The sequence below is a fragment of the Ambystoma mexicanum genome, chromosome 13, assembly GCF_040938575.1.
Source record: "Ambystoma mexicanum isolate Mex_15411 chromosome 13, UKY_AmexF1_1, whole genome shotgun sequence".
In the NCBI taxonomy this organism is placed as follows: domain Eukaryota; kingdom Metazoa; phylum Chordata; class Amphibia; order Caudata; family Ambystomatidae; genus Ambystoma; species Ambystoma mexicanum.
Genome location: NC_090938.1, coordinates 281,677,459 through 281,698,744, shown reverse-complemented (window position 1 = coordinate 281,698,744; position 21,286 = coordinate 281,677,459).

Sequence of the window (21,286 nt, the reverse complement as noted above, 5' to 3'; positions counted from 1 at the left end):
TAAACTATACATTAGGGGGCTGCAACTTTTGGCTCTCTGGATGTTTTGAACTACAACTACGTTTAGTGCTAGCCAGCATGGTCAATGGTGAGAAATCATGGATGGCATTGTCCAAAACAGCTTGAGAATCACGGTTACGGACTCCTGCTGTAGCTTACCATAAAATGTAAACACAGTTTTGTAAAACGGAAACCGTTATTAAAGTAAAGTGAAAATACACAATGGCGTGTGGAATCCATAGAACGGTCCCGCCTGACCCTTCTGTCGAGTATTTCAAAGTGAGATAGCTGCAAGGTGAACTGTTGCTTTCCTGCATGGATTTCTATGCCTAATTCAGGGATAGAGATGTTCTTTTTGGTTTAGCTTTCTCGAAGATTAGTCATTTGAAGGTAATCATAGTGAAATACCCTGCCTGCACTTATGTTGTTCATTGGAACTTTTGAATACATTAGTATTGGTTGAATGCTCACCAAAAGTAATGTAATAAAGGCTTCAAAAGCACATCATTTGCATTTGGACAACGGCGGGTGAAATGCACAGTTCACTTTTGTGAATATGGCACCTAAAAGAATGTGCATCTTCAGCACTATTTGAGATGCCTGATTCATCGTGAATCTGGATAGTTATCTTTTCAATAAAAAAACATTTTACACTGTATAGTAGCATACAAACAAACAAGTCAGTAGCACTGCAATTCATAATATCATCTACATGTACAAACTAGCAGCTACCTTCTAAATTCAAAAACTGCGAGGACAGAAGGTCATATTATGAATGGTTTATTGTGGATGATGCAAATCAATTAAGTGGATTCAAGAGGTATTCTGTGCACTAAAAACATATATCCAATATTTTAAAAGTTATGATCTCAAACATCTTAAATGAAATATTCTGAAAATATGCCAAGGGAAATGATGTTCAATCTTTAAAAGAAAATTAAATTGAATAGCACTTTGTTATTGTGAAACCTTATGCTGATTGCAATGTCACTTTTTACTTTGAAATGACTGTTTTCATTACTCTTAGTTTGGGTATCAGATTGCTGAAGAGTTTATTTTCACTCCATGTGTTGAAGACTGAATTACTGCCTCTGGTCTACGGGGGAGGGGAGGGCAGTTCCGAGAAAAGAAATTAACACATGAAAACAAACACAGGTCCCCACAAGGTAATTTTTTTGAAGGTTGAGAAAATTGGCACATATGTTTTTTAAGTCATTATAAATCATTTGGAAGACATTACCATTTGGGGACTTGGGTTGGGGTCCCCACAGTGAAATCTACGCACGTCCCCACAAAGATAAAAACACAACACCCACCCCCCACACACCCACTCCCCAGCCGTACCTCACCTACACCACCCACACTAATACTACCCCTTCACCAAGTCCATTCCCTCTCGAGCATATTAACCCTCCAATTATTTCTACCCACCAACCCAATCAAACCCCATGCCCCAACCTCATCACCCACCTACCTTCACCCCATTACCTCAAACATAATCCAACCACCTCTTCCCCCTGACTCAAACTAAGCCCAGAACTTCACATATCAAAACCCCTGAGCCAAACATATCACTCCCATCTTATTGCCCAAGCACCCATTCAACATCATCCCACCATGCCAACTCACTCCAAGCCATATCCCACCACATAATTTAATGCCACCAACTCACACCATCCCAACACTTCAAAAGAAAAACGCATACACCCACTGCATCCAACCACCTCACCACATCCCACTGATGCAACCAACATTACCCCAGATCATCACCTCAACCTGTCAACATCATTCCACTCTCACCCACCATAACCCTTCTTCCCTATTGCTCACTTAAGTAACCCACAGTCCATCCTGCCACTCCCATTCACCCTAATTCACTCCGGTGCTCCATTCACCCAGTCTAGTTCAACCAAGCACCACATCAAAGCTTACCCAAAACACCACTCAAACACCCACCCACCTTACCTTCCACTGTACCTAAACAACCCACCATACATTAATGTTAATGTTAAAGGTTTTTATACTGTTCACCAATGCCAGTTGTGTGGTCTCCAGGCACTCAGGCGGATCTGTAATGCACAGCGAGCGGGTGGGTGTTTGGTTGAGCTGAGCGGGAAAAGAGCAAGAGAGCTGTGATTTGCTGGCAGCTTCAGTTCGGAAACACTGTTCAATGAGCATGAACATAATTTTCGGGATTTGTCCACCATGCGCTGTTGTACCAGGTCTTGTGTGGTTTCACCACTGCACCCATACCTCACCCCAGCAACACCCATTGCACCCTATCCTCGCCCACCAGGTAACATCAGCACACCCCAAAAATGGCACATCTCCATCTCACTCCAGTCAAGCTCACTGAAGTACTTCAGCAATCCACCAACTTTAGGTTATCACAGCCTAAGCTAACCCCAGAAAGTATAGCCCACGCAACAAGAGAGCATCTGGCTCTCCCTACCACCCCACATTTCTTAAACTAAAATCCCTACCCACTCTCACTTTTAAAATATGTTATTTTATTGTTTTTTAGCATGGATCTAGTTCGTGAGCAGCGGAGTCAGCATTGGGGCTGGCATCTTTTAACAGTAGCACAGTACTGTGAGTTGGGGGGGCTGTGTGTCGGTCTGTGCATCCATTCAGAGGAGTCCTTGGTCTGGTGTTGTTGTAAAAGCCACATTGCAAGAGATTTGAGAAATTGGAGTATTGTCTGGGCATTACGAGCCAGTATGGAGATCGAGATCCAGCGTGTGGGTGCATGATAAGATATGGATTGTTTGTGGGTTCTCTCTTTGCAGACAAGATGTGATTTGGGCCAGTTGGTTGATTTGCTCCATGTGAAGTGGGTGCCACCAGATAAGTGGAACTTTGCTGCCAGGTGTACTGGTGTCCTACTCGTGACGGGTCTGTATTTGATGCATGCACAGTTGAACAGTGGGCCTCATTCCGAGTATGGCGGTAAGGGATAGCGGCCACCGCTAACGAGAGCGGTGGCGGTAATCCCTTACCGCCATACTCCGAGTTCCCTTTGCGCCATGGAGGTTTTAACACCTGCTTTTAGCAGGTGTTAAAAACCATGGCGCTAAGGGACCTTGATGTTAATTACGCCACCGTAATTTACGGTGTCGTAATTAACGCCTTCCCCACTCCCATTATGCCCTATGGGGCAAGAATGGGAATGGGGAAGGGTAAATGGGGATTGGGGAATTACCGCCCCGCCAACCTTGGAATGGGGCGGTAATTCCGCCATCCACCAAGGCGCTGCCGGTCCGGGTACGGCGTCAACCAAGGCGTTAATAGAGCCATTGGTTAGCGCCGTACTCGGAATGAGGCCCAGTATCTTTGCCTGGAGAATAAGGCAATGTAATTTGTGTAGGATGGGGAAGATTCTGGCACATTTGTGTGAACACATGATGAGATCTGTGGTGCTGTGGTAGAGTGATTTTATGGGGAGCAAGGTGAGTGGCTGGGAGCCCCGTCAGAAGTGCATTTCATACATCGATGTGCGAGACCACAAGGACCTGCACTACGGTTCGGAAGTCCTTCCCACAGCAACATGATAGGTTTGAATATGTGAATGGTGGAGATTTGGAGCTAGGCCGCTTGGATCTGCTTGATTATGTTTTTATGACTCATCCCACTATCTCACCTCACCCCAACTAAAACTTGCACTGACCCCATCATCTCTAAACCACACCACACCACTTCACATCAACCCATACAACAGCTCAGATCATGTCTGCACCAGACCAATACTCTGCACACCAGCAAAATTAAACAAGAGCCACCATAACCACCCTCATCCCACCACCAAACCTCCAATCCATTGACCATTAATGTAGAACTTCTCTTTACTCATCCAGAAAAGGCAGCCACCTAATCTCACCACATCACTTCACCTCACTCCACCTATCCACACTTTCCCCACCACCTCATACCGCCCCCACTACACACTAGGCTAACCTTCCCCACTACATCACACTACCACCCTTAACAAGTACCCCACAGCTTACCACAGAATCACAAAGTTCCCCACAACACCCCCACCCACCCTAGCTGATTGGTGCATACCACCCACCCTACCTGGTGCTTCACTCAAGCAAATCCAAGAGTACCACCCATTGACTCACAAAACCTAGCTCACCCAACACTGATCCCATCCCAGAACATCAGAACTCATATCATGACAAAACCCAAGATCATTCCGGTAACCTCCATATTTCATGACTGTACTCTAGTCACACAATCTCACTCCATCACCTCAAGCTACCTGCTCACCCCACAAACCATAACACCAGTATTTCACATCCCATCCTTTACATCCCAACCCCTGACCTCAGCCCATCCCTTATCCCATCTATGCATCTCATCCATTCTCACACTACCACATCACCAAATCACCTAACGTCATCTATGCCACCCACCTCAACTCACCAATTAATTTCACCCACCACTCAATGTCACCTCACACAAACACCTCACCACAAGCCAATACCTCATCTCACTCTACCATATGACCTCACTACCTCACCTCACTCACCCACATTTACTCAACCACCATAACTCACCCTGTAATCACTTCTCCATTGTACACCCATCAATCTTTACCACTTCACCTCACCCCAATTTCATTAATTGGACTTACCTCACCCAACCACTTAACCTACCATTACCTCATAAGTTTACCATAGCACATATCTCCCCTTTTTCTATACATCACTTGACCTCACTCTATCGGCTCATATCAGAAAATGTCTCCTCTCTCCATCCAACTTGGTTGTACGATCTCACCTCACTCATCCCGCATTCACACGATCAGCTCACACCACCTGACATCACTGCACCTACCTCACCCTATCCTCTCACCTTGCATACCAACCCTACCAACCAATTCAACCACACACCAACACCTCACAACAAGCATACCATGCACACACAATGTGTCAGCATGCCACATCACCCAGCAGCAACCTTACACAATCACTTCAAGACAACATCTCACCTCGCCCTGCCACCACATCCCACCACCAAACCTCACACCACTATCTTACCTCAACCCACTCACTGTCACACAAATACCGCACCTCACAACACCACCAAAACCACCCACACCTCACCCAACCCACTCCACAATGTCACCTCCTCCCACCCACCAAACCTCATCACACCACATCCAATCAACCTTATCCCACCACCCCATCTCATACCAACTAACTCAATTACCCAACTTCACCTTCACCTGTCCCCACACCACCCATCCTACCTCCCTCCACCACCTTCCTCACATGACCCACCAATTCCACATCCACTTAAGTCCCACAACTACAACCTCAGGTCACCCCCACCACACCATACACTGTAAAATAAGATGCAAACCCACCCACACCACTATCCCCGGCCCCCACCATCTCAACTCACCCCAACCACTAAACTGACATGCCCAACCTCATAACACCCCACTCACCTAACCCTCCCACCACATCATCTCAACCCACCCATCCAACATCACCCTATATTTCATAAAACTAACCTCATCATCCCTCATCACTCAAGTCAACCCACCATACCAATGTCACCCCATCACATCATTCCATCTGTATATCAGATACCTTCACCCAAGCACTTCACCTCCCATGATCTCTGCACCTCAGCACATTTGCCCTCACCTGCCATCATACAGAACCTAACCACTCCATCTACAACTTAACCACCCACAATCCTCTCACACATCCCAATCACAGAGCCTTACCTTACCACCTCATATCACCCACACCACATCACCCCATCCAGTCAAAGCCTAACCTCCAACAACCAATATGAACATATTACCTCATCCTCCTTTTACACCCTTACACCGCTTATCACCATTCCAAACCTAATCTCACCACATGAAATGTGCCATCCCCACACCTAGCAACACACCACCACCTCAGGACACCCACTTAACATCACCACAACACTCACCTTCACCCTCACCACACAGCCTCACCATATAAAAGCCACACAGTCAAACTCAGCCCACACCTCACCCACACCACCCACACAACACCCCCACCTCAACTGAATCCACAAACCACTGCCTCACCTCACCCCACTTCATCCCAACACCTCACCCAACCACCTCACCCACTCACTTGCATCCCACCACTGGCCCTTGCCATACTTACCAAAATGTACCATTCGACCTCACTACACCATACCTGCCCAACCAACCTCACTCCAACCCATCATGCACCCTACCCACCCAGCCAAAAACTACTTTCGATCACAACACTCCCACCTACCCTCACCACACCATCCCATAGCTCAAAAAGCACCACAAATACAAGACTAGCACCACACATCCACACACTCTAGATAACTAGAGTGCTCCACCCATCAATTCTAGCTCACTCCTGCCACTCCACCAAGCTCACCCTAGCATGCAACTCATCCACTCACCCAATTTAGCTCACCTCAGTACTCCAACTACACACAATAAGGCACTGTAGATTCTCAAAGGTCTCACCAGAACCACCCATAACTCACCCAGCAACCTACACCCAGCAAACCAAGTTCTGACAGCACCCCCAAACACTAACACATCTCGTCACCAAACCAGCAGAAACTCACATCTTTATCCCAGAAACCCACACACCATAACTCATCCAAGCACAAGCTCACTCCAGCTCACATTGATTTCTTAAAGTCAGATCTCACTGCAGCATAAACCCACCAACCCTAGCTCACCTTAGCGATGTAACTCTCCCCAGCACCAAGCACACCCCCGGATCACACACTGCTTGGTGAAAAACACGCCACACATCCTAACCCAACCACTTCAACTCACCCATGAACATCACCCGAAAATTCACAGCTGCCATTGCTCACTGCACAACCTCAAAAACTCCTTCCACCACCTCACATCACTCAGCCACACCATCCACCCGCACCCTACAACTGACACCTGACTCAGCCACCCAACTCACCCCACCCCAAAACGTCACCTCACCCTTTCTTAGATCAGACTCCACTTGACCCACCTACCTTGTTAAACGGTAATTATATAGTGCCTCCTATGATTTATATTATCCTAACCCTACTTGCACTACACAGAAAATCACGTTGCAAAGTTCCGATTTTTGGGTTGACTTCGCCGCCATTTTAAGATTCATCCACCATTTTGATTTCTACTCATGTGTTCGTCGTTCTAAAATGGTGGACTATGTTTTCAACTTGCAACCAAGCCTTTCCGACCTTTGAGTTCTGTTAATGTTTAGGCTATCCGAGAGCCAACTGTTTAGACTGAGTAATGAGACCTTGTGCTTCACATGAACTGTTGTTTAAGTGTTGTCTACACTCACAAGACTCATCCTTGTATACACATTGGGACAATGAAGAACAAACCTTGAGCGTATACATAGGCCGAACAGTATTGTAAAGGAACGTTGTACAAGGCTTACCGCGGGATTCGAGAACATACATCACTATTGTGCCTTCATGGAAATGCAAACCTATGTAATCATTTTCATAATATTGTATAATCTGTATGTGAACTAGGCATGAACTCTAGACCACGAATTATTAATGGGAAGAAAGGCTGGACAATATTACACAAATTGTATAAAAGCACGAATGTTTAGACGTCCAGCACTCTCTCACCTCTCCCTGTCGGCTGGTACACACTGCGAGGTGTTGGGAGCCAGATAGCTATCTGTTTTGCTTTGTAAACTGTACAGTAATAAAAGATCTTTTTAGCCTGTGATTGGTGTATTTCCTTTGTGGTACTCAGCCTCGATATTTCTTCGTTCTTTCAACCTAACCTCACCAAAGCACTTCACCTCATCTACCCACATAACCGCACATCAACACCTCACCACACCCACTTAACTGCTCTGCAGCATCTCACCTGACAAAACGTACCCACCCAATCCGACCCCACCAACTCACCTCACAGAATTACATCATCCTCCAAACTTTATCCCACTACCTAAGCCCATAACCTCACCATAACATACCGCCACTTAAATACATTTGGCTACCTAACCTCATCCCCTCCTCGTATAATTATCGTAATTACCATCCCACCCTAGCTCACCCATCATTCCAATCCACCCATGTTTACCATAGCAACTCCCATGAAAAGATGCTCCTTCCAATGAACAATTGAAAATTTGAAGTTACAGCATTAAAGTGAATGAACTGTCAAACTCCCCCCAGTGCAGCAAAACACTATTTATAATAATACGTATACATGATATTAGAAAGTTTGAAAATTAAATGTAACTAAATGTAGTTTAGTTTTGCCCAAATCACCAACCAAGAGGGTCCTTTGTTGTCCTTTGTAATCTGATCGGGCCTCCCTTAGTCCTTTGAATCAGGTGAGTTCCTAAGTATCCTGATATTTGGTTGTAGTATTGTACTCGCAAGCACAATCGGTGCCAGGTAACACCAGTAATCTGATATGCCTGGGAAATTGTCTGCCTGTTTCAGGCGTTATTCCGCAGAGACAGACAATCTTTGGAATTTGGCCGTCCGACACCACAGGAGGGGTCGCCTGCATGTACTATGTACTGTAAGCAACGCATTGGTAGTATAGTATTCAATATTTGGCACAGACAAACTAGACATGCTTCCGAACTTCAGTGGCCAATCAATGGTAGTTTTGAGATTGCCCGAATAGAGTATTTAGAATCCATATTGTTAAAGAAAAAAGCTAGATCTACAGCATTTGATGTAGTACAAAATTGGAAAAAGGAAGCTATACAGCAACTTAAGAGTAAAGAGAAGCATACACATCGACACATGTCAAACTCAGAAAAGGCATTATTTTATGATCAGCAAAAACAGTCAGAGTCTGTTAGAAACATGGATAGAGCTTTTCAACTTGGTATACAGAAAATATATCCGTCTAAAGATTTTCATGCCTCATATGAACTAATTGATAAACTCTTTAGTAAACGTAGGCCTGGTGCCACTGTACCACTTACTTATGTACCTATTCCTGCTGTCTTACCTCTTCCTGCTGTCGTTCCTCCTCCCGTAGCAATTCCTGTTCTTCCTGTTGCTCCTCTTCCGCCAGTTATTACTCCGCTTCCTGTTGTTGTTCCTCTGCCTGTACCTCCACCTTTACCGACTATTACTGTTCCGATAGATCCGGTTTGTTGCCAGCAATAGTGTCTCCACTACCTGTTGTACAGGATTTGTCTACTCTCTCTTTCCCAAGCGGTTCTGCTCCGCTTTTAGCTGATAAAGTAGCAAGTGTTGAATCAAAAGTTGTAATTCAGAACACAGTTTCCAAAGAGAAGAGGAGAGATTTGAATGCATGGGCAAGACAATGTATAGAGAAAGGTGAACAATCTACTGTCTTAGCTACACTCTCTAATCTAGAAAGTATTCCTGATCAGAACGTCTTTATTGAAGCGATGGGGATACATTTGGCTGCAATGTGGAATAGATTGACGGACACAGATATCCCACAAGGGTTGAGAGATTTAAATGTTTTAGCTTATTCAAGGGATACTGCGGAGAAAGTACATGAGCATGTCGAGAGGCTTTTTGATTTTAGAAGGGAGTTAGAACGGTTGCAGAATGATGAAATAGATGGTGATAGTTTGGACGCTTTTTACGTGCAGAAACGGTTCCTTATTATTTGTAAATCAACGAGTGAAGAAACGCAAATTTGCACAAGGGATGCACTTGGATGGATTTCAGATATGTTGATATCTCCCGTAGAAGTATATGATACGTATAGTCAGTATACTCCAGAAATGCAGAGGAAGTGTTACAGGTAATGGTAGAATACCTGCAGGATGAATGTATAAAGAAAAAGATTTGTTTCCCGCAGAATTATTGAATATCTATAAGAGAGCTTTTGCATCTGATACTACTTCCACCACTTTAGCGCTCGATTTGGCTCTGTTGCTTAGTAAACGTTCGGAGTTGCCTACTTCTCAGTTGCCTATGAGAGAGGTTCCTCCGTCATTTGTTCCCAAAGTTGAGATTCCAGCTAACGGGTGCAGCAACCTATGATATTGAAGCTCACTACGTATCACAGTTTGTTCACGTCCGGTTCTCAAGACAGGAAGTGAATACTATTAGACAGTCGATTCCAGACATTAGGAAACATCCAATAGGGTTTTACAAAGAAATAGAATCTGTCTTGCATTCGTCAATTTTTACTCTGGGTGATATAGACCTGTTGTTTCCCGTGCCCCTACCTGCTGATTTATGGAAACAGATTAGGACTGTAGATGATCCAGCAGGGTTAGGTGACACATGGGTTCACTTGGTTGGGTTAGATGGAGAAAGGACAGCTGGTGAAAAGGACAGCTGGTGAAAGACCACCGCAGGTGATACTGACTTTGCCAGATAGAATAGTATCAAAATTGAAGACTTTAATTCCTGAGAGAAGGATTGTTTGGGACAAACTCACTGCTTGTCTGAAGGTGCTACCGAATTCTTTAATCGGTTCAAACAAGTATTTTCAGATTTTAGCGGACAGGATTTAAGCTTCGATTCAGGAAATAGATTGTTTGTGGACAAATTTTTGCGTGGAATGTTGCCTGATATCCAGTCACAAATTATGACTTCCGAGAGTGCTTGGCAAGCGAAGTATTGCACATGGCTCAGTATTACGAGAATAGAGTCAACAATGAGAAAGAAAGTATTGAAAAGAAAATGGGAGATCTGAAAACTAAGTTATTATTGCAACAGATGGCTAGAGGGCCTACAGGGGGAAGTATGCAGTTTCAAGATCAGTTCGTTCCACAAAGTAATGTGCCGTTGGGTCCTGTACACGCGAACCAATGTGCTTATGCAGACAAGAGGGTCATTGGCGAGCACAATGCCCGATCCTCCAGCAAAGGTCAAATAACACATATGGTGTCATGGGTAGACGATCCAGAGGCCACCCTGGGGTAGGTGGTCATGGTAGAAGCCAGTTTGCTCAAAATTCTCAGTCTTTTTTTCGCAAGATAATCAGCAACCTAGTGTAGATAGCAGAAACATCTTTGATAATCCTTCAGCTGCCTATCTTTCTGAAGATCTTGTCTTCTATGATATATTGTTCTGTTAAGACAGCCCGAAGCAGGGACTGGAACCGACACCTATTCCCGTTATTCAGAAAGGTCCCTACGTTGAGACGATGGTGGGGAATAGGAAGCATCTATTTTTGATAGAAACAGGAGAAAAGAAGTGTCCATTGATCATTCAAGGGTTCCAGACATTCCACTGTCAGGGCAGAATAATGTTTCTGTAGGGTTTTCTGGTACGCCAGTGGTTAGTCCGTTTTCTCTGCCGGTACTGATTTTACTGCGTCCATTTACGGATTACTGTCCGTTTCTTCTGACAACAAACTGTGGAGAGAATTTGTTGGGGTTGAATCTGTTGAAAGAATTAAATGCGGTAACTCATTGTTCTTCGGATGGAGTGCGTTTGATGATTTCACCACAGCAATTTTCTGCCTCACATTTTCTGACTAGACCTATGCCGCCAGAATTTAGTGAAGTTCCTGCGTGTTTATGGGCGATCGACGACAATGATGTTGGTATTTTACAAATTGAGCCTGTTAAAATCGTTTTGAAACCAGGAGTTAAGTTGCCATGAATTCCACAATATAAGATTTCAATTGATGGCGAGCAAGCTTTGAAATGTATAGTTTCCGATTTTGTACATCGTGGAGTAATTGAAGAAATTGCAGGAAGTTTGTGCAATAGCCCGATTTTACCAGTGTATAAGAAAGGGGATAATGCGATTCCTTTCTGTTTCATTATCGATTTGCGCGCTATCAATAAGATTGTTGCTCCACAATTTCCAATTGTGCCTGATGTAATGACAATACTAACAATGATTCCAGCTCCTGCTACTCATTTCAGTGTTGTGGATCTTAACAATGCCTTCTTTAGCATTCCCATACACGTGGATAGTAGATATTTGTTTCCGTTTACCCTAGGGGGACACTTGTTTACATTTGCCCGTGCGCCACAAGGGTACACAGAGAGTCCGAGCATTTATAGTAGTGCTCTGAAAGAGCAGGTCGATACACTTGAGTTGCCTTCTACTTGTACATTACTACAATATGTCGATGACCTTCTCAGACTCAGAAAGTGCTTGCAAGGAAGGCACTGTGTTATTGCTTATTCATCTAGCAAAGCATAGGCATAAAGCTTCATTGAAAAAGGTTCAGTGTTGTCGACGGGAGGTCGTCTATTTAGACTATCTCCTGTCAAAGGAGGGAAGAAGATTGACACCTGAACAACTTGAGAGCATTTCTAGCATGTCTGTCCCAAATCCACCACACAAAACACAACCCACATGTACAGCTTCCCTCCTTTAGGTTCTAGAGCTGTCTATGACATCAGCCTGACACATACACAAACCACCCTTTATAACTTCAGGTAGGCACACAAGGTTCTTCAAAAAATATACATATTTTTATATCTATCGCATTTCATAAAAAACATAAAAAAGATCATACATTTGTACAAAACAGTGATTCACAAACAAGTATTGTGTTTCTCTCTACTAAACACCATTTCATTACAATCAGTATGCATTCTAACACATTATGCCATGTTCTTATACCCGACCCTTGCAAATACCCACAAATCGGTTATATACACAAGGTATGGTATTCCCCTCTTGTAAGGAACATAGTGTGTCCCAAACACACAGAAGGAAGTCAGAGCCTTGATGGGAATGGCTTCTTACTGTAGACAGTGGATCCCTAATTTCTCACTAGTGATCAAACCAATGTTGGCATTGGCAAAGAAGGGCATTTCTTTGCCACTACCGTGGAACTTGGAACACCAGAAAGCATTAATTTGCTCAAGACTGCACTGTGTTCAGCACCAGTTTTGGGCACACCAAATTATGATAAGGCCTTCAAGTGGTATGTGCATGAACGTGATGGATGTGCTTTGGCTGTGTTAACGCAGGAACACGGGGGGAAGAATAGACTGTGCAGATAATTTTCCTCCACCCTTGATCCTGTTGCATGTGCTTTGCCAAAATGTTTGAGAGCTGTCGCTGCTGCTGCTGCATCTGTAAAGCAGAGCAAGGGTATGATCCTAGGCCATACTTTAACCGTGTTGGTACCTCACTCTGTAGATGTTCTTCCACACGATTAACAAGAAATTAACACGATATGAACTTATCTTATTTGCACCGCATATTCAAATTAAAAGGTGTTGTGTATTGAATCCGACTGAATTGTTACCTCTCCCGCAAGATATTGCTTGCATTGACAAAATGTCACATGACTGCCTTTATACCACAGAACAAGAAACTAAAGGCAGGATTGATTTGAAAGATACACCTCTGAATGATCCACAAGGGGAGCTGTTTTGCGATGGCTCCTGCTTAAAACTTCCGGGTGGTACATCCACTGCTGCTTATGTCATCACTACATTAAGCACTATCGTGGAAACCAAGATAATTTCACATAACTGTGTGCAGGCCGGGCTTGTGAACTTTCCGAAAGGCTTAGAGTGAATATATTTAATGACAGCCAGTATGCCTTTGGGGTGGTTCACAACTTCTGTAGACTATGGGCAGAACAAGGTTTCTTGACCTCACATGGAACGAAAATCCAACATGGCACCTTGATAGTTCCCCTACTCTCAGCACTAGCGTTCCCTACACAACTAGCAATTATGACGTGGTAGGCACGGTGGGCAGTCATAATTTCGACAGTAAAAATGTTGACAGTCAAAATTTCGAAAAATAAATGTCGAAAAAAATAATGTCGACAAACAATAATGTCGACATTTTTTCGATATTTTTTCGAAATTTTCTATTTATTGTATAAATAAATAAATAAATATATATATAACTAAAATGTGTTGAGTATGAGGGGTGAGAGGGTGGTGCGGGGTGTGGGGGGTGGCAGGGGGTGTTGGGTGAGGGGAGTTGGGGGGGACACCCCATAGTAAATGATACTCTTTTTGTTTATTTATTTATTGAATAAATAAGTAAATAAATAAATAAATAAATATATAATTAGAATGTGTTGAGTATGAGGGGTGAGAGGGTGGTGGGGGGGATATGGGGGGTGGCAGGGCGGTGTTGGGTGAGGGGGGTTTGGGGGGGACCCCCCCATAGTAAATGATACTTTTTTTGTTTAATTATTTATTGAAAAAAAAAATAAATAAATAAATATATAATTAGAATGTGTTGAGTATGAGGGGTGAGAGGGTGGTGGGGGGGTTTGGGGGGGTGGCAGGGGGGTGTTGGGTGAGGTGTTGATAGTTCTAATTGACATTTTTTTGTCGACATTTTTTTTTCTAAAAAATGACTTTTTACATTATATGTATAGGATGTCGACATTATTGTTTTCGACATTTTTTTTTCGACATTTTTGTTTGTCGACATTTTTTTTTCGACATTATGGGCCTCATTACGACCCTGGCGGTAAGGGGTTTACGCCAGCGTTAGCTGCGCCGACCCCTTACCGCCAATTACGAGGTCCCTTAGCGCCATGGCGCTTTTAACACCTGCTTTTAGCAGGTGTTAAAATCCATGGCGCTAAGGGACCATGGAGTTAATTACGCCACCGTAATTTACGGTGGCGTAACTAACGCCTTCCCCACTCCCATTATGCCCTATGGGGCAAAAATGGGAATGGGGAAGGGTAAATGGGGATTGGGGACTTACCGCCCCGCCTAGGTCGGAATGGGGCGGTAAGTCCGCCAACCACCATGGCGTAAACGTAGTTTACGCCATGGTGGTAAAGTCACGGCCCAGGCGGTAATTTACCGCCTGGGTCGTAATGAGGCCCTATGACTATAAACCGGCATGGTGGCAGTCATAATTTCGACAGTAAAAATGTCGACAGTAGTAGATGATGTAGGGAAAGGGGACGCTTTTGCTGACAGGATAACTAAACAAACCGCTACTGATCTGTACTCAGAAATGTATGTTACAAAGGAAGCCACAAACGTACTGTAGATGAAGGGATTGACTCGATAAAAAATATTCAAGCTGATTGCACTCTAGAAGAACTTAAACATTGGGCTGAGGGTTTGGCAAAGTTGGATGAGGATGGATGTTGGGTATATAATTCAAAAGGTGGATGGATATTACCCGGTGCATATGTCACCACCAAGATCACGACACTGAGGGGTAGTTTTGGTCCATCCTCTGTGCCTTTTGAAGTAATTAATTTTGACTTCATCGAGATGGAGCGCTGCAATAATTACAAATACGTCCTAGTAGTCATTTGTGCCTTTAGCAAGTGGGTTTAAGCCTTCCCTGTAAAAGATGCTACAGCATGGTCCCACTCATATATGTGCTAGGAAAATCTGCAAACATTTAAGAATCTGTCTGGGTGAATGTCAACATCCCAAAAACAGCTGAGCGTTTTGTCCAGAATTGTATGGTTTGCTTACAGCATAATGCGGGGAAGGGTACGACGACACTGAGGGGTAGTTTTGGTCCATCCTCTGTGCCTTTTGAAGTAATTCATTTTGACTTCATCGAGATGGAGCGCTGCAATAATTATAAATACGTCCTAGTAGTCATTTGTGCCTTTAGCAAGTGGGTTGAAGCCTTCCCTGTAAAAGATGCTACAGCAATGACAATGGCAAAAACCATGCTTATGGAATATTTTCCTAGATTTGGTTTGCCGAGGCTCATCTGGTCGGATAATGGTCCACATTTTATCGCTGCTGTTATTCTGCAAGTATGCGCGGGATTACAGATCGATAATTGGTTCCATTCGGCAGACACGCTCAAAGTGCTGGACTTGTACATCGCCACAATGGTATCTTGAAGAATAAAATCGCCAAGGTATGTGCTAGCAGTAATTTGAAATGGCCAGACGTTTTACCTATAGCACTACTGTCCATGCGGACAAACCCACAGACTAGAACTGGACTCTCCCCCTATGAGATTATTATGGGGAGGCCAGCTAACATTTGGAGCCTGCCCAAGCCAAAGCAATTAAAGGATGTAGAGCATTTGCTTCTTTCTGAATACTGTGACCAGTTAACTGAAAACTTGTATTTGATTTATCAACAGGTGCGAGAAGCCCTCCCAGTTATATACGAGGGGCCAGGTCACAGAATTCGACCCGGCGACTGGGTGCTCACAAAGCAATTTGAGAGAGCATCCATCCTTGCACCGCATTGGAGAGGACCATTACAGGTCTTGTTGGCCACACAGACTGCTGTACGAGTAGCGGGAAAACGACATTGGATACACATGACACACATCAATAGGATACCTTTCCCTTTGCCACACGATGGAGAAGAAAAGCAGAAAACTACTTGCTCTGTTTCTGATGATCAATCGGTCTTGAACAACACCAAGGGTATTTCGGAGACTCTTCCTGAGCCGGAGGGGCCTGGGGAGACTGCTGCTTTGTCTCTGAATTCTTCTTTCGATCTTTCTGCACCCTTGAACGATACCTCTGTTTCACTACTTCCATCAGGAAGCAACGACACACTGTTCGCAGATCACGCAGCACCTGTAGTCTTAAGGTACGATCTGCGTCCACGGCACTAGATTTACTGCACAGCACGGCTGTGCCCACAGGAAATGACTGTTGAGCTTGTCCTTTGCCACTTTTGCGTGGAAACATAAGTGAGTGGCTGGTGCCGGGAAAAGCTATCTTCAGTCAAGATCACGTGATCAGCAGATCACCAGCAAACGAACTACGGTGTTTATCGCAGGAACTTTTTCGGTAAAGAACTTCGAGGAACAATGCCTGTCGCTATCTCTACTCGTACGGAGCAACTGATTGATTGTGTGGCTAACAAAGACATTGGACAGAAAAATACATGCTCCTTGAGGACGTATTGTTACCTTGTAATTATGTTAACCGGTCTGACAGTAGTAATTGCTCTTGGGTTTTGGTACATTGAAGGAGTGCGTCCAATTGAAACATTTTTTTTCTACTGAGAGTGTTCCCACTATGTCTACACCTTTCGTGCATCTGAACACTCTATCTCCTAGGGATTCCCAACACAGACAGAGTTACCATAATAATATACTTCTGTTTACACTTTAAGTGCCATGGGTATTTCCCCCCCCCCAGCCCCCAGTGCCAGGGCCTTTTTTGGTGATTTTGGTATGTGGCCATTCAATGCCTTGTAACTTTTTTGTTACATGAGATATCTTTGCCAAATTTGGCTCCTTTTTTTCCCACATGTAGGTGGTCGTAACGCCACCCAGGACTCCTAGGTTGCTGTAGGGGGGTGAGAGAAAATAAGCAAAAAGGGCAACAATTTTGGGTTTTTGTAAAAATGCCAAAAGAATGATGTACAAAGAAGCCTGTGTTTTTTTCCTTGTAAGAGCTGGGAACAAATGGTTTGCTGTGCTGAATTCCCCAATTTCCTGGCTTTCAAAAAGAGGTTGAGTGGAAATGAAAAAAAAATATTTTGATGTGGTTATCAACTTTTTTGTGAGAGGTAGGCGATTTTGGCTATTTTGGCCAATTGGACATGCATGGACGGAATGGAAGAAAAGGGTAGGAACGCCGAATTGGAGGACAGAAAGGCATATATTTCTGAAAGGTAGACAAAATTCCAGGTTTCGGAAGGGGTGGTTTGCGTAGGTTGGGCAACAACTAGGTTGGGGAAAATGCCATAGATTGGGGGAAAAGCGGGAAAATGACCAAAAAAAAGGTATGTGTTGGACATAGTTGGCTTGGTACAGCAATGGCTTCTATGAATTTTGGTAAAAGCAATGCTATGCTACATTCTCCCGACTCTTGCAGTTAGGAGACCGCACATTTTTTGTAGTCTTTTACAAAACAAGCAATACCACAAGCCAAACACTGAGCCATGGTACACAGGAGTTTTACGCTCACGGCCTGAACAGACGCACTTAGCATGTGTAAATCGGGAAAACCAATGTGGTGAGGAACAGAAAGCATACATTTTTTGAAAGCGCACAGGCAGACCTTTCCAAGGGTAGGTGAATTGTGCAGGTTACAAAAGTGTATGGTGGCTAAAGCAGAAACTAAATGTAGGTCACATTTGGGAAATGAAAGGGTTGTATGACAAAGGGCATCAGCAAATGGGTCAAAACATTATGAAAACCACAAAAACACAACAAATGTTATACCTTCCCGCATTTCCACAGGTGTCCCGATGAAAACGGTACCTCACATGTGTGGGTGCACCTACCTGGGCGCCAAGGGGAAAGCCTAAAACACAAGTAACCCCAAGTCTGTTTTCACACTTAAATTTCAGACTCTCTGCAGACGGGCACACCATACAGATATGGGCCTCGGGTGTCCCAGCCACCAAAGAAAACAGGGAACCCCATGCATTTCTGAAAAGAGGACACCCGTGGGAATCCACAGAGGTATGATTTGCACAAATCTGCCCAGAATTTATTACCAAGACACCCCCGCAAAGTCTGAAATGTCATTAAAAAAACACATTTTCCGCACATTTTGCTCGGCTCACCCATCGAGACACGCCCCCAACAGCACATGGCCTACTGTCCCACGTTTCCACAGGTGTCCTGATGAAAACGGTACCTCACATGTGTGGGTACACCTACCTGGGCACCAAGGGTAAAGCCTAAAATACGAGTAACCCCAAGTCTGTTTTCACACCTGAATTTCAGACTCTCTGCAGACGGGCACACAATACAGATATGGGCCTCGGGTGTCCAAGCCACCAAGGAAAACAGGGAACCCCACGCATTTCCGAAAAGGGGACACCCGTGGGAATCCGCAGAGGAATGATTTGCGCAAATCGGTCCAGAATGTATTACCCAGACACCCCCGCAAAGTCCGAAATGTGGCAAAAAAAACGCATTTTCGGCACATTTCGCTCAGCTCACCCATCGAAACACACCCCCAACAACACATGGCCTACCTTCCCGCGTCCCCACATGTGTCCCGATGAAAACAGCACCTTACATGTGTGCGTGCACCTACCTGGGCGCCAAGAGGAAAGCCTAAAACACAAGCAACCCCGTCTTTTTTCACACCTGAATTTCAGACTCTCTGCAGGCGGGCACACCATACAGATATGGGCCTCGGGTGTCCAAGCCACCAAGGAAAACAGGGAACCCCATGCATTTCCGAAAAGAGGACACCCGTGGGAATCTGCAGAGGTATTATTTGCGCAAATCGGCCCAAACTTTATTACCTAGACACCCAGGCAAAATCCGAAATGTGGGAAAAAAACGCATTTTCTGCACATTTCGCTCGGCTCACCCGTCGAAACGCGCCCCGAACAACAAATGGCCTACCTTTCCGCATCCCCACATGTGTCCCAATGAAAACGGTACCTCACATGTGTGGGTACACCTACAGGGGGCGCAAAAGGAAAAGTGTCACCAACTAGCAACCCCAAGCCTTTCGCCACAGCCCATTTTGTTCATGTGGGCAACCTACAGATTTGGCCCTAGGGTGTCGAGGGGTGTCGAAGCCAGCAAGGAAAACAGGGAACCTCATGCATTTCCCAAAAGAGAACACCTGTGGGAATCCACAGAAGTCTGACTTATGCGAATCGACCCAGAATTTATTACCCAGAACCCCCGGCAAAGACCCACATGGGAGAAGGGTGCCCAAGGCCAGGGATATTACCGCCGACTTTGCTTGAGCCCTGGCTGCCCTGCGTTACAGCTCTCCCAACCAAGGAGTCTCAGCAGTGTGCCAATACCTCCCCCGAAGGGAAAAGCTGTAATGCAGACCAGCCGCAACTCCAGGACAGTTGGAGGTGATGTCCCTGGCCTTGGACATCCATGTACCATGTGGGTGTACCGTCCCCTAAGCACATCAGCAGCTCCAGGGAACCCCAGCAGGATCCCCATTCCTCCCCGAAGGTGACATCTGTAACGTAGCACAGCCAGAGTTGGAGCCTGGCTTGCAGACGGACAACCCACATGGGAGGGATCTGCTCCCAGGGAAACACCAATGTTCTGGGGGCAATTTGTGGCCTGTCCCTGCAATTGTGTCCCAGCCCACCAACATATCTGCCCAGACTGCCCATTCCCACCCACACCACCAACAATCCAGCCCCAGTCTCACCCATCCCACTGACAGTGGGCCCTAACCATAGAATAATAAAAAACAGTACTCATATAAAGTTGCAGCTGCTCGCGTAGAAAAAGCTGTAATCAAAACAAAACACATGTGTTACCTACGGTCACACCACCAAAATGTAGCCCTCCCCGGGGGCAGATAAGGGGGAGGGGGGCTGTCCTGCACTCCTCCCTGGCCTCAGGTGTCTCTTCGTTGGAGCAGATATCTGGTCCCAGGGAGGGCTGCATGCAATGGCACCCACTCCATTGTTGGTGTTGGTTGGGGGGGGTTCAACGCCACATCCCATTAGAAAATGTTCTGTCCCTTTGGGGTACCCCACAGCACCTCCTAAAATGCATTCCACCATTTTCCCTTTTTTCCTTTAGTAACCCAACTCCCTTGGCGCAGAGGGGCACATTGGTGTGCCAATCTGGACCGGGGTGCCCAAACCAAATGGGTGGCGGGGGCACCTCATGCAGGCCTCGCTGGGCCTCCTACAAACAGCTGCGTGAGGTGCACCCCGCTTCCATTTGGGGTTGGGAGGGAGAGGGCCCCCAAAAATGGTGGGACAGGCCCCCCAGTGGGTGTGGCAGTAAGGTTTGGGCATCCCGGGGTCAGATTGGCACACCAATGTGCCCCTCTGCGCCAAGGCAAGTTTAGTAGAAAAAGAAAATAATTCAAAATGCCAGGCTGCCCTTTAGCGGGGGCTGAGGGGCCCCCTACACTGCTGGGGAATTTTCTAATGTGAAGGGGGGTGTACCTCTCCACCCCCACCTCAATGGAGGGGTGGCGCATCTCATGTAGCCCTCCCAGGGGGCAGATAAGGGGGGCTGTCCTGCACTCCTCCCTGGGCTCAGGCGTCCGTTCCTAGGAGCATATATCTGGTCCCAGGGAGGGCTGAATGACATGGCACCTACTCCATTGCAGCTGGGGGGGAGGGGGTCAATGCCCCATCCCATTTGAAAATTCCCTGACCCTTTGGGGTGCCCCACAGCCCCCCTAAAAAGTGTTCCACCATTTTCACTTTTTTCCTTTGGTAACCCAACTCCCCTTGGTGCAGAGAGGCACATTGATGTGCCAATCTGGCCCTGGGGTGCCCAAACCTTAATGCCCCACCCACTGGGGGACCTGTCCCACCATTTATGGGGGCCCTCTCCCCCCTCACCCCAAATGGGTGGCGGGGGCACCTCATGCAGGCTTTCCTGGGCCTCCTACAAACGGCTGCGTGAGGCACACCACCCCTCCATTTGGGGTGGAGGGCCCCCAAAAATGGCACTTAAGGGGTTAATAATGAATGCAACTCATGCAATCCTGAATAGAACTAATTGTT